Raw genomic sequence first — 15,078 nt, 5'->3', positions numbered from 1 at the left:
TGTCATTTCAAATTTCTGGAGGGATTTATCCCCTTATTCCGCTCCTTCTGCATAATCCTTAATTTAAGGGCAATTTATTCCTCTCTGAACCCCTGGATCCTTTATCTCATTGTAGCAGTCCCTAAACTGTTACATTGGTTCACAATTTAGTTATAACCATACTGCAATAAGAATTACGATGGTGGATGTATTTTTTTCCCCTGGAAAATAATGATTTTTATTTTTTATAAAGAACACGAAATGTAATGATGAAGTGAGGGTGAAGTTTACACTGAAATATTTACATTAAAGTAGTATATGAACACAGTTGTGGTATTCAGTTGCACATTTATTACTGCAACTTTCTTTTGGTAGTTTTTATTGGATTTCACACTTAGAAATTTCAGGTACATACGACAAAGAGTGGAACATCCAGTTAGTTCGGATAAGCGACGTCTTTGTGTAATAATGAGACGATCTCACCGAAGTTTAAGCCTAAAAATGTTAGCCACATTACATACAAAATTATTGACCAAATTGATGCTAGGTGTGAAAAAATCGTGACCATTGAAAGCTTCCTGTTTATTTTGTACTGGTAGAAGAGGGGGAGAATCGACAAACAAATTACAGTAGGAATTGAAACGAGGGAGTCGAATAGCATGTGATAGACGTAAAAACAGCAGCAAACAAAAGGGAACAACCGTCCTGAACATGGCCAGGGTAATTGGCATGCATGCTAGTCCCAGCTGGCCTGGTCCATTGAGACGTTTCCTCTGCTGATCGCCACTTACCAGCTGCGGCGATTTCGGCACGTGGGCAGCTGCTGTTCTGACAGGCATAAAAGATTTATAGGAGGCCACATATTACCTCTGTGAGACACGTCATAGTTGCTGTACTGCCCTTCTGGGGGTCAAGCGATAAACATAAAAACCAATTCTTTTACATTCGCACAAGGTCACAAAATGAGGGAGGGAGGTGGCATTTTTGACAACACTGGCTCCTTTTTTTCAGGAGGAGGGGGGGAGCAAGCTTAATCGCAAAGCCGTACAGACGAATTATCGCTACTAATCAGCGTTGTGATTCATCTTATTACCCGAATAATCGGGACATCTCAAATGGGGAGAAGATACTTTTCACTTCCTTGCGGATTTTAAGAGAAAAGAAACAATTTCTGTGAACTTTCGTCATTCGCTGATTTTTGTGAATAAATAATAAATGGATCGTTTATCCGTTTTAACAATTAAGGACAGAACTGTAAAAACTGGGTTCTTTTCCCATCCCGGTGTCCATCATTCATTCGTGGAAGTACCAAACCATTACAGACTAAGAATCTTTCTTTACTTTTTTGTGTTTATTATTTTTACAATTAAAAAATATAAAAAGTTGCCAAAAACAATAAGTTGTTGAAAATAAAGCTACGCTTATCACTGGCTTGAACAGAGCTGCTGCCAATATGTTCTATCGAACAAGATTTAAGAAGTTTGGGATGTAAAAATTAATTTAAGAAATCTTTACAAACACTGCCGTGTTTGAATTCAACGGTCTAGCTGTTATTCACTCCTCAGAAAACGGTGTTTGGGATTTCTGGGAATTATGAGTGTTTCATTGAGAAATTTAATCATTACCATGTTGTTACGAGAAAGAAAGTTGTAGGCGAGTAAAGCGTTTGTCTTAACACAAGACGGTCTCTGATTCGAACCTCAAGAGAAAAAGATATTCCCATATGATCGTTGCAAAGCGCAAAATAGAAATATGAAGAGATTAAAAGGAGGGCGAAGCGTGCGAATTGGCCAATGCCTCTACCTCAGAGTTTCGTATATACCTAAAAGAATTTTCATGAGGGCACAGTGAAAGAGATTACAACTGGATAAAGAACTTTTAATATTCCCATAAGCGGATAAAGAAAATAAAAGGATGATATGGGAAAACAACCAAATCGGATTAAGGACCCATATACATTACCACAAAATCTATACTGACGACGCAGCAGATCTTAAACTTCCAGAACCAGACTCACAAATTATGGAATATGAAATTTAAAATAATAATTAAATACAGACTTATTTTGAATAGCAATAAAAAAAATAAGTAATCTTTATGGTTCTTTAAACACGTTGCTTATATATTTTAAATTAAGTTTCCTTCCAACTAAAACATAGAGAATGATTATAGGCATTAGATTTCTGCTTGGTTTGCATTTGCTGTACACTTAGGATCATTTTTATGTGTAGCTAAGAACGAAAAGTGTTAAAAAGCAAGAGCCCGCCAAATCACGGCAACCAGTGTCAGGAAAAGGTCAAAGACCTATAACCAGTTCCCGATGTCGAAGAGCCCAGCTGAAATATGCTTGGTGGATAAGAAATCGATCGACTAATAAAAGCCAACGCGAAAGGAGAGAAAAAAAGAAAAAAAAAAAAAACGATTGAGAGAAGGGGAGAAAGAAGCTATGTCCTTAGCAGTAAGCTGTAGATCTTGCAGACAACATCGTTTTGCTGTGAACTTTGGAATGTTCGTTATTACTTCCCTAAAAGACAGAGAGCCCGAAGCAGGGGGAAATTCTATTACTTCGACAGCCTAGAAATGACTTCTTTCGGGGCATCGGCAGTATGAGATGGACTAGTGATCAGGAAAAGCACGCAAGGAGCCTATATTTCAGTGGGGCTTTCCACAATATTGTTTTCCTTTCTTTCTTTCTTTTTTCCCCTCCTAGTGGCGAGGAAATTAAATCCTTTACCGTGACATACTCCTCTTGCTACTCGGCCTTAAATTTTATCCAGCCACGCCAAGATTCCCCATTCCCTTGTGGTACTCTATACTCTGAACAAGGAGAAGTCACGGATCAGATTACGGCGCGAAAGCGACAACATGGTCCATGTCGAGCGTCAGCCAACCTTGGATTTCTGTCCTTTTGTAGAGATCAGAGAATTTAATTTGTCCCGAGCTGGCGGTCAGCTCCACTGAGTGGCCTCCTGTAATTTGATGCGCTTCGTCATCTTCGACCAACGTTCAACGTCATTTTATCAGAAGAAAAGGAGAACACCTTCTGGTGGAGGATTTCCTAAATTCGGGGGCATTACCTCATAACTGGATATTTCTTCTTCTTCTCTCCTTCCGCACTTATCGGGTACGACAATTTACATAAATTCTTGTGTATTAATAGAGAAAAAAAAAAATGTGCGCAATGAATGAAACCAATAAACAAAGGAATCTTTTAAGAAGATAAACAAATTTTCGCTGCATTTTCTCTCTAAACATCGAGTGTCAAATTTTAAAGAAACTACGACTTTTCTACCGCTTAAAAACGAAAGTAATCGATGAATTTAAGTTTAGCTGATCATTTAAAAATAAAATGCGAAGTCAATTTTCTGCTTGCTTATAGAGCAAATACTGATCATATTTATAAATAGAAAAACATGGAGTAGTGACAAGAGGAAGAGGAAAGCTCGGATTGTGAATTAGTATCCAAGATAAAATGTATAGATTAACGGTGGTTTTACTCCTCTGGGTTCTCTATCGTTAATCAGGGGTGAATTTAACGGGTAGTAATGCTTGCTTGCGAAAGGCACATTGCAAATTGTCGTCCACTAAAGATTCTTTACAGAATTTTAGTGGGCAACACAGTAGACGTTTCAAAATTTTTTGTAATGATTCCTTAGTTGGCGCACAATGCAGATGCACACATTTCTCTCATCCGACAGCTCCTTCCTCTTCCTCCCCGTATCTAAAGACAAGCATGAACAGCTCTCGCAAGCCTGTAAATATCAAAAGCATTTGCACGTGTAAGTGGGGATCCAAAACTTTTTTTTTTTTGGCCGCAAGAGAGAAGTTGGACCTGTTTTTACGAAGTCAATGGCAGCTATTATTTATACATTAAGAAAACTCTTTGCAGTTACGTCCTCTTTACAAATGGGAAAAAAATGGAAGATATTCACAATGAGTCCTGAAAATATTGGGCAGAATTTATTGTTCGAATTACCAGAAGTACTTAATGTCCAAGCAAACAAAGCTAATAAAGATGCCACCGAATGCAGACAGGTACTGACACTGACAGTAGAGCACGCAACAGAGGGATGAATCCCTACGGCAGGCGGACACTACTGAAATAAATCGTTACAAAGGCGAGTAGTTGTTAAGACGGTAGTATAGACCCAGGATGGAGAGAGTGCAATTAGGAGACTGTTTTCTTCCAAGCCGGTATCTCTGTTAACAGTCTCTCATTTCATCGCCTCCAGGGACGAGTTGCCAAAGTTGTGCTCGTGTTTAGGAGAAGCCATGAAATTGCTCCTGACACCCAGCGCCTGATTCTACTAATGGTGGCAAATGGCGACTGTCACTACGTCAGACCGTGTCTTTTTATCTTACCAGCTGGTCAACGGTCCTGTGTGCTGCTGTCAGAAATCCTTCCCGTCATCCAACCTGCAAACACCGAAAGGCGAGCAGACGAGACATGCAAATATTTAGTTTCTCATAAGGCACAATGAGAAACTGATTAAGACAGACATCTTACTACTTAGACACAAATGGCACAAAATATGACAGACGCTTCAGGGGATGAGATAAAAGATGAGAAGGACCCAATGATGTCTAGTAGACCTTATATAGTTATCTCTCAATATAATAAGAAGAAATGGGAGAAATAAAGGATAAAATAAACCAAACGTTAATCGTGACTCCCTAATCCGAATGTTAATAGTTCAAAAGAACACAATATTTACTCTCTTTTTGTCTTCTCGAGCTTCAAAATGATCTGGGGGAAATCAAAATAATCCACTGATAAATACTCCAGCTTTCCGAGTTTTTGTTTTATCCCTTCAAAATCGCAAAAGAAAAGTTTTAGAGTAACGTTATAAAATTTGATTTTAAACATATCAGCATGACGATTTCCTTAAACGGAATTCTAGGACAAATGAAGGAAAATAAAAGAGTATATAAGAGTATGGACCCATGTCTGTTTTCCAGAGAAAAGTAAAAATACCCCAGCGAAATATATCAGAATACGCTGATCATAGGCAGCTTTTGAATGGGTCACTTTTCATTTATTCTTTCTAGTTTGTTTTTAAAATACTATAACTAAGTTCCGCTTAAATTAGCTTCGAAATTTAATTTACAAGCAGTCCTTTTGATATTGCACGCCACTTAAAAAGTTGATGGAGAAAGAAACCTGGTTGGAAACGAAATTTAAATAGTCCTTTAATATTATATTACGGAACACGTTCAGAGAGAACGAGTTACCATAAGTGGTGCTGCTACACGAAAAAAGAACTTGTATAAAAGAAAAAAATATATATATATACCGCTGTTATCCCAACTGGAATTATTTCCAATCCTCTCGCTTTCTCCTCTGAGACACGAAAGAAGATTAACATTTGGTTCTTGAACTTACTAGTGGTCAGAGCTTAACTTAGGGTGACTTGATGCAGTGGTGAATCCTTCGGTCGAAATAACATAAGATCTTTGGGTTTGAAGCAATGACAGCTACTAGTAACGGCTGCTCCTCTGTATCTGTCGATACAATTGATTTCCCAGCCGACACATCCTTCTCATCATATACAAGTCTGGAGCTCTAACGCGAACAAAACTGTCGCCAAAAATACCCGCTCCCCATTACACCGCCTGGTCCCTGTGAGAATTTATTGGTGAGCTATCTCTTGGCAAGACTACCTCCGTGATTCATAAGGAGAGCGCACGAAAGATTTCTGTCATTTCTCGACCCCTTCATCCCGGTATCCTTTAATTTTCCTCTCTCGCGATCTTCAAACCCCAGGCTTAAAGGCCTTCCTGCCGTGAAGCCGCGAACTCTGCCATTCTCGCTCGGCTCGTTATCTCATCTGTGCGCCGACCCAAGTTGGTTTTCATCTCTGCTGAGAGATCATATTTCAATCCCTGACACGGGCAGATTGGAGGGTGGAAAAGACGGCTGTCTGTAAGGCAGCGCACTGATTTATACTTTGAGTAAGGTGGTGAGCTAGCTACAAGTGCCTGCATTCCAGCTACTGCACTTTTTACACAGAAGCAACTAGCCGCCTTTGGGAGCAGGGACAAAAAGAAAAGAAAAAAAAAAGCTTTTATCACATTAAAGAATATGCTTTTCCGGTTGCATAAAATAGGCAGTGTTTACAACGAGATATTAAAAATGTTTCTTTTAATTCGACTTATGTTATGCTTTCTAATCAAGGCTTCGATCTTAAAATACATTTTTACATCGACATAAACGAAATAATAACAATGTTAGTGCAATCGAGCATAAGTTCTGTCAAATTCAACCTAGAATTTTAGCATTATGCTTTCAAGTTGAGATTAAAACCAGGTTAAAAGGACAAGAAACTTAAATGAAAGACCTCTGCACTCTTAGCTGGACGAAACATCCTGAGAACTGAAAGACCTAATTAAACATCCCTTCCGTAGCGAAACTAAGATAAATAACCACAGTTGCGTTCGAATCAAGTTAATGAAGCCTCAGTACTACTGTTTCGAGGAAAGTGTGCTTTGGGACTACTTTATGCAAGTATGTATCACTTACCCTCCAACAGCTTTTCTCCTCAATTCCTCAAAGTAAAGTCAAACTAAAATGAGATGAAATGCTATATTTGGGTACGTCTGGAGGTCTTGTAGCATACAATGTACACAAGAATTGTGCACGCGGTGTAACATCGTTCTAGTTTGGATTGATATCTTGTTATAACTAGGCTTGACCTCCAAAAAACATTTAGTTCAAAATACTGTTTCTCTACTTGCTTAGTGTTCGAATTTCGCTGATGAGAATTTTTTCTTCATTTCAAACATAAAAATAGGATGTCAGTTCCTGCAAGACTTTCATAGCATGCATTATAATACTCTTGGTTCAATTATTATCCCAATAATTAGTTCTTTAGATTATTATTCAACTCTTGGTTCAGTTATTATCGCATTGGCTAAGCACTCTCTTAGATCAGAATGGGAAAAGCAGAATCCACTATAAGAATTTTCAACGACAGATTAAAGAAATAATTTAAGTGGAACAGACTATAAAGGTTGAAATTTATGTATTTCTCAAACGTAGTTTTGTTCAGTCCCTGCTACTCTTTTCTTAATCTGCTTTACTTTCTTGAACAAAATTAAGGACCACAACATGCAAGAGAAATTATAAAAAAAAAAAAAAAAAAAAAACCAACCCCAAGGACAGTCGTGTTACTGTAATCAGGAGAAAATATTCTTAGATTCTAAATTTCAAAAGGATATTAATCCTTTCAACAAGTTTTTTTTTTTTTTGTTTTTGTTACCTATAAGTAACAGCAGAACTATTGATTCTGTTCAACTTTCTGACAAACTGAATAAATATTTTGTGTCTGTGTTCACGCGGGAAGAAATGTTTTTAGGTATGGGAATAGCGGAAGTACACCAAGTTATAACTGGGCGCTAAATGATTTTTTTTTTTTTTTGTGATAATTGAGAAGAAAGCGGAAGAGAAGTTGTTGAAGATAAGTGTAAATAAAGAACTTTGCGTTGGATTCTATCCAATTATTTAAAATAAAAAGCAAAAGAGGTCAGCAAAACCTTTTTTAGGAGATTTTCAAGGAGATTCCAACAGACTGGAGATGTGCAAAAAGGCCCTCGTGGGTAGCACAGGTAGTATAATAATTTGGCATCATGTACTTAGCTTCAGTAACGCTTTTGATACTGTTCGGCATGAAAGACTGCTCTACAAATGGAAGTAGAGTGGCATTGATGGGCAAATTCCTGCTATGTATAACTGGATGGCTGAGTGAGAGATGACTGAGAGCGGTTATCAATGAGCACTGCTTTTCTTGGACTAATGTTATCAGTGAAATCCCTCGGGATTCAGTGGTGCACAGACATCGTGTTGTTTTCAATATTTATTCATGGTACTGATAAAGGCATATCAAGCTTATTGTCTAAGTTTGCAGATAATACAAAGGTCGGCAGGTTTATTAATGATCCAAGGTGTACTACTGCAACAAGACCTAGAAAAATTGGACAGATGGGCTGGGAAGTGGCAAGTTTAACATTCATAACTACAACGTACTGTATATGGACAGCAATAATCTCAGAATAACATAATATTGGGTGATAAAAGTGATTTCGCTGGTGATTTTGACATTCCCTTGAATGCCAAAAAATGCTTTTTTGACATTCAAGGCGGAGAACGAAAGAGATCTACATGAAGCTCTCTAAGCAGTGCACAGTCTGTTAGAGAAGCTCATGGGGTTCTGTCAATGATATACAAAAATTCTTGCAGCTGGGACAAGGATTTGGTTATCCCGTTGATAAGGAATTGGCTAAGTCGCATCTTGAGTACTGCATATTGATATGGAAGCCTCATTTTAAGAATGATGTGGATCTGTTGGAATGTGTAGAGAAGGGCAACAATCTTAGTAAGGGGAACAAAAAAGGTACTTTTATCAATAAAGACTAGTTCTGCAAAATGCAGCATCTGGAAACTAGGTACCTGCAACGTCTGATTTAGGCGTTATAAAAAATCTTTGAATGGATTGAGTACACTAAATGCTGATAGCATCCTTGCTCCTTCTCGGAAACAAATATAGGGTGGGGAGGACATAAATTTAAATTGAAAAAGTATGGTTATAAGATAGATAAGCGAAAATTTGCTTTCAACCAAATTTGATTGAATGTTGGAACAAACATCCATTTAAGGAATAATAAGCACATTTGTAGAGGGGGATGGAAGATGAGGTGGGTAGTTCTTTTTCGGGTGAAACTTGCATCATTTGCCACTACGAATAGAAAAGAAAGCAAATTGCTTTTTGGTGTGGTTACAATTCTGTGATTAGGATGACGTTATAAAATGGTTAATATCTATTAAGATAAATAAAGATATATTTTAGACATTTTTATACTATGGATTGGGAAAAAAAACGAAATGGGTTTTTATTGTTAGTTATATCATTTAATTTATTATTGAATATTTAGTAGTAAAGTCAAAGAGGTCTTCATACTGAGCACCACTTAGGTCTGAGAGGAATTCGGAAAGAACCCTGACACATAATAACAATTTAGTGTTGATATTGCGCTTGTAAATGATATAAATATCAAAAAACTTTTTTTTTTTTCAATCCATATTGTATAAAAGTGACTTTATTTTTATCTTAACAATATTATGGTAATCCACTATGTTCTGATAGACGCACATAATTCTCTTCGAGCAAATCACATCAGACCGACAATGTGAGACTGATTCACTAAGATATCGAGTAACCACTGAAAATAAAGTAGGTCATGAAATGGAACTGACAGTAACTGTGCCTAGAGGCTGTCTGGAGTACAAACCGAGAAAGTATTTTTTTATTGGATGGACGGGGATTTATGAGATCTTCAGCGTATAATAGCTTCAGTGTACAACTTTTAAGATTTTTAAATGGAGTTGTGTAATCAGCGTAGAATTCCTATGTGGAGTCTCATTGAATAAGTCATTAAAAATGGTGAATGTTCACCTTTATCAATCAGTTTCTCACCCTAATCTGTAAAGGAGAAATACATCTAAAAATAAAGCATATTAGAAGAGTAATACTATATTAGGGTCGACAGCATCAATTTTTTGTCAACAAAAGTTTTGTGAACAATGAACAAATTGCATAAGTTTAACATTCAAACATTTGAATGAATCTCGAGAAAATAACTTATCAATAAAATAAGAAAGGGCATACCATGGAAGGGTGGGGAAAGAGACAACAAATAGTGGCCTTTCTTAGTGTCCAAGTGTTATTCAAAATGCCCATTCCAGCAATTTTTTGCAACCAATGCAGAAGATGCGGCTGGTTTTTAAAGCAGTATACTTAAACTGCGTATACACCTCTGGTATTGCAATACAACTTCAGGTATTCCTACTATGATTGGAAATAAAATGATACCAGTGAGTCTGTGTCTTCTTTTTTTCATGTTTTTCGGCGGCATCTAGTAACCAGGCTGCAGTCTCTTATTTCACTTGTCTTTCTGACAGCCTGTTCGGAAAGACATTTCACTCTAGACTAACAACTCCGCAAACGATAAAAAAAATAAAAAAAATAAAAAAAGGAAGGAAATAAATCAGCAGCGTCGTTGTAACGTAACCAATTTCTGTCGGTGGGCAGGTGGCTAGGCTAAGAGCTGCTTGCGTGCGGAAAACCCTTTCAGACGGAAGGACTTCGCATGTGCGGCGCTGATGGGGACTAAATGGATATTGGCTACTCTCCCGGGGCTCCGCTGTCACTTTCCCATACGAACTCACGGAGCGACGGAGAAGTGCTCTTCACCGATTTGACAGGCGGCAGAAACTGTAAGAACGCTTCCTCTTTGAACATCTCTTCAGTATATAGCCGTCAGGCGTGTCCGCTCGGTGGGCAGTAGCAGACACCGTTAGATATGTCAACTGTCATTTCATGAACCGACCCTGCTGTCCTTGTGAAAGAAGAAACACCACACACACACAAATGGGGAAGAAGGGGGGGGGGGTCTTGCGTTATCCAGAAGCCAACACTATAAAGTCCGAACTGCTTAAATTACATCTGATGGAACCCGCAGTCAGAATCACTTAACAGAGCACTAATGGGAAAATATATTAACATAAACCTGCTTTCAATTTGAAAGAGTTAATTTTGCTTATCGATTACACCAGTTTAAATGAGGTACGGAAGAAACAATGAATGCAAAAGCGTTTAGTTTCATACGGGATTAGGCGACCAGAAGTAGACAATTTACTCTCGGTGCGAAATAAAGCGCATCATAGAATTATGCACCCACTCACGGCCAATACCTTGATGTGTTACAATTTAGTACAGAGTAAAGGGCATACAATTAAATCGCAAAACGACGTGTACACGGTTGTTCCACGAGAAAATTCTCTTTGAATTACTACTTCCATAAACGAATAAGGAAGATACGATTTTGTTACCATACCTTCTCAATCTGACCAGCATTTCAGTGAAATCCCTTACCTCATTGCATTATTCGCCGCATATTTCACCCTGATTAGTCTTACAGAAAATATTATTGACCTGTACAGGTATGGTTGCAGCATATACTACATTGTGTTTTTTCTGTTTCATAGGACGTATTTATAAAAACATATTGCCAACCCTAATCTTATCCTGTCCGGAAAGCCAAAATTGTGATATTTTATGAACGTTTCAAATTTGAAGGAATACAAGAAATTAAAGTTTACTTGTGTACTTCGTTTCATTAGGAAGGAGATTAAAATATACTATGAAGGATTATGGTCTTTGCGGTTAGAAAGTGTCGCGTTTACGCATGGAATAAATAGATCTTGTTAACTATAATCTGTAACAAACTGCATAATTTAGATGGCAATATCATATTACCTATGAAAGATAACGCACGCAACTGAAGTACCCTATGCGTTATTATGTTAAAGTTAACTTAATTTTCTCTACAGCTATATGATATGGCAAGTAGGCAATTTTTCCATTTTCACAATCTTTTTCTAAAGAGAGATTACGGTAGTAGTAACAAACATAATTTGTACGCCTTATCTTATACATTTATTTCTCAGACTGCGATATCTCACCGTGTATCTGCTCCAATTTCTGCTGCTACCGACACTCTTTCTGCTTGTCTGCGTACAAGCCAGTTGACTGCTTCGCAAAAGGATGCATTATGTTGCCATGACAACGCCATCCAGTTTACCACAAGTTGTTCAGCTTCACGGGCAACACAAAGTAATCTGTACATTTAACGTATTTTTCGATTTACCTGAAAGTTAAGTCAAGCCAAACACACTCTAGGGAGAAACTGCTCGCGGCATCTAGTATTTCGCTTCGCCGGGGGTTAAAGGAAAAAGAGAAGAAAAAAAAAAAGCATCTCAAGAGAACAGTAATACTAAAAACAGAAACATGTATTTTAAAAGAATGATGAAAGAACAAAAGTACTTCTCGCCACCGTTTTCAGACTAGAAGCCCTTCATAAATGACAAATATTACCAAACCACCACAATGGCAATAAAGCCTTCTGATGACCATTAAAATGAAAATATTTCACATTTGTAGCGTGCAGGCAGTATGAAACAAATTCAAAAAAACAGGTTTAAAAATAAGCAAATAAAACGAGATAAAATTTCTTTACAAAAATGCTTTATTTCATTCATAAAATGACTTTGGTAATAACCAGGACTAGAAATGATATATTTACAGCACATGCCTTTACAAGTTTCACGTGCAAAAAATTGCGTGCGTATACTGACAAACATGCAGACATAAATTAATTAAACAAAGATATAACGACCTACAAATAATTGTACTTTTTTTTGCCTTCGACATCATCTCATAAGACACATAAATATAAAAATGAAAAATAAAAACAAATTGTGAATACTTTTAAACGAACTTCTAGGCTTTGAAGGATATCTGTGCAGCAATGAGAAATTAATGTGGAACATGTCATTCTTAAGATATTAGAAGTAGGCTCATAGATCAATAAATTTGTTAATGCCTTGGAGCTGGCACTGTTTACTAATCCAGTTTTAATTATTATGTTATTTTTGTTACTGATTTTATTCGTGCTCTCACTTTTATCACAGATACATCAGAAACTAAATATTTTTCACTTGAGGCGTCTTTAAAGAGGGCTATCGTTACTGGATTAACTTTCATTACTTGATTAACTTATACGTGTACTTTTAAATTTTTGCAACGTCTTTTAATTGAATTGCTAGCATGTATAAAAAATAATCTGGTGCTTCTTCGTTTAAATATGTATATTATGTTTAAAATAAGTTCAGTAAAGCAAACTTTAAGAATTCCGTTGCATAATTTTGAACATTGTGTCTAAACTGCGCTGTGATTTATATTTTAATTATAGTGTGGTTTACACAAACACAAATTCAGTTAAAAACATTAAAAAAATTGCAGACGTAACTTTGTCACAGAATACCTTTTACACTGGTGTACATATAGTTTAATAAATCGAAAACTATAAGTTAACATATAATGGTAAGATAACGTATGTTAAACCAACACGGTTTCAAAAATTTGATGTTTCGTCACGTGTATAAATTCGTCAGAAATAATCTATTCAATTTTTACGCAATTTTATGAATCGCTGAATTAATGACACTGAATTTATTGCACATATCTCCGAAAAAATAAGCATTAAATTTACTCTCATTCTTCGCTTTTAAAATAAAGTAATTTATCTACGAAATGGAAACTGGATTTTTGAAACTTCCTCTGCACTATACTTCCACATTCACATAAAGCATAAATTGTATATTAACAAAGACAACCAAAAGAAGTGTGCTGTATAGTCACATAATTCTTAAAACTTTAAAAAGAAAGTAAAAATCTTGGAACCTCTATGAAGTATAAACAAGTAGCAATAATCTTTTCACATCACACTTTATACAAATAATACGCCATTCAGACATTACTTTCAAATATACACCTTTTCTTACATAAAATTCATTTATCTACATTTTGATTAAAATTCATTCTACGCTGTTTTGTAGAATTCAAAGTTTGATTTATGTAAAATATTTTGATTTTCACTGCAAACAATGCTATTTCATGATACTACTATAACCCTATATAATCTCATCAAATACTGTATACTTTTATAGTTACATAACTCGTTTAAATGCTCACACAATCACACACATTTAAAACATTTTTATGAAAATTTTTAAGAAAAGTTAAATTTAAATTATTTAATCATTCTGAAAGCAGAAATTCCTGATGCTGTCATTCAAATTTTCTACAACGAAATCGTGCTTAAATGATTTCCATTACCTTATGTAATTTCGCAACATACGACCAACAGTGAAATGAATAAATGGCTAATCTTAAATATAATAAGAAAGAAAAACAATTCTTTAAATTGCATTTTTCTATAACACATAAATTTAATCTTGTAATTATGTGCTGCACAGATAATCTTCATTACTTAAAAGATATAAATTATATAGAAAAAATAACTTCATGCTATATACTATACACTGAAGTCAACAAAAACGTTGACTTCACGCAAGCAGTTTAAAAACTTAAAATCAAATCAGACTTGCCATATGGCACAGTAAAGGAGGGGGGAAGGCCAAGTCATTAATGGCAGTGTAATATAACAAGTAACTTTTAGTCTCTGAATGTGTGTTTCAAATTTCATCAAATCATGCACATGATATTTAAAAACACAATTAGCAAAATAAATTGCTGTGTGCCATATAGTAACCATCATCATTGTTCTTGACATATACACACTATACAAATACTGGTGACGACAGAGAAAGTTTAACAGCATTTATAAGTTAAATACCCGTTCATATATGTGCACTGCGGGACTCAGTGTCCCAGTTTGATTCTTGAATAATAATAATAATTAATAATAATAATAATCATACTACTAATAATAATAAACTCTTAGCAGCCCCACTCAGTAGGTTCTTAACACAAATTTAGCTCAACACCATGGTCCCACAGCTAACTGAGTGGGAAAGAGTACAATTTAATGGCCATCAGATGGTATGCAAAAAGATAAAATATTTCGGAAAGTACATGTACATGTGCCAAAATAAGTAATATAAGCTCAGCATTGTTTAAATCATCACATGGGTCATGTGGAAAATACCCGTTTTAAATTCTGACTTTATTTTATGGTATTATTTTTTTTTTTTTTTTCAAACATGTTTGGAAGAACTTACTAAAACTGTAATTGTAAATTTAAAAACATACCTGGTTGTGGTCTTTATACATACATTCATTCGTACATATGTATATATAACGTAAGACTAGCAAACTATTGCACTGTTCTCCAAACATATCCGACTGAGCACATGTGCATGTACTGTATCCACAAGTGTTATGCTTTTAAGCCTAATAAATAATGAATTATCTCAGTGGGCAGCTTAGGGAGCTGGCTAATCCTGCATACTGTCACCTCACAAATAAATAACCACACATCTACATATATATTTTAACACCTATGCTAAGGATGATACAAGTTTATAGTTTTCTTTATAAATAGACTTGAAGCATCCAATACATTATTGTCATATAACTCTGTTTCGCTCCCTGAATGGATTTGAGGTCTAAAAGACACTCATGATTTTGATTGATAGTGGGACAAGTTTGCTGAACATGATTCAGAGTAAACAAATGCAAA

This window comes from Mastigoproctus giganteus, chromosome 10, assembly GCF_048544385.1.
Source record: "Mastigoproctus giganteus isolate SK-2022 chromosome 10, ASM4854438v1, whole genome shotgun sequence".
NCBI lineage: Eukaryota > Metazoa > Arthropoda > Arachnida > Uropygi > Thelyphonidae > Mastigoproctus > Mastigoproctus giganteus.
This window is presented reverse-complemented; position numbering follows the sequence as displayed.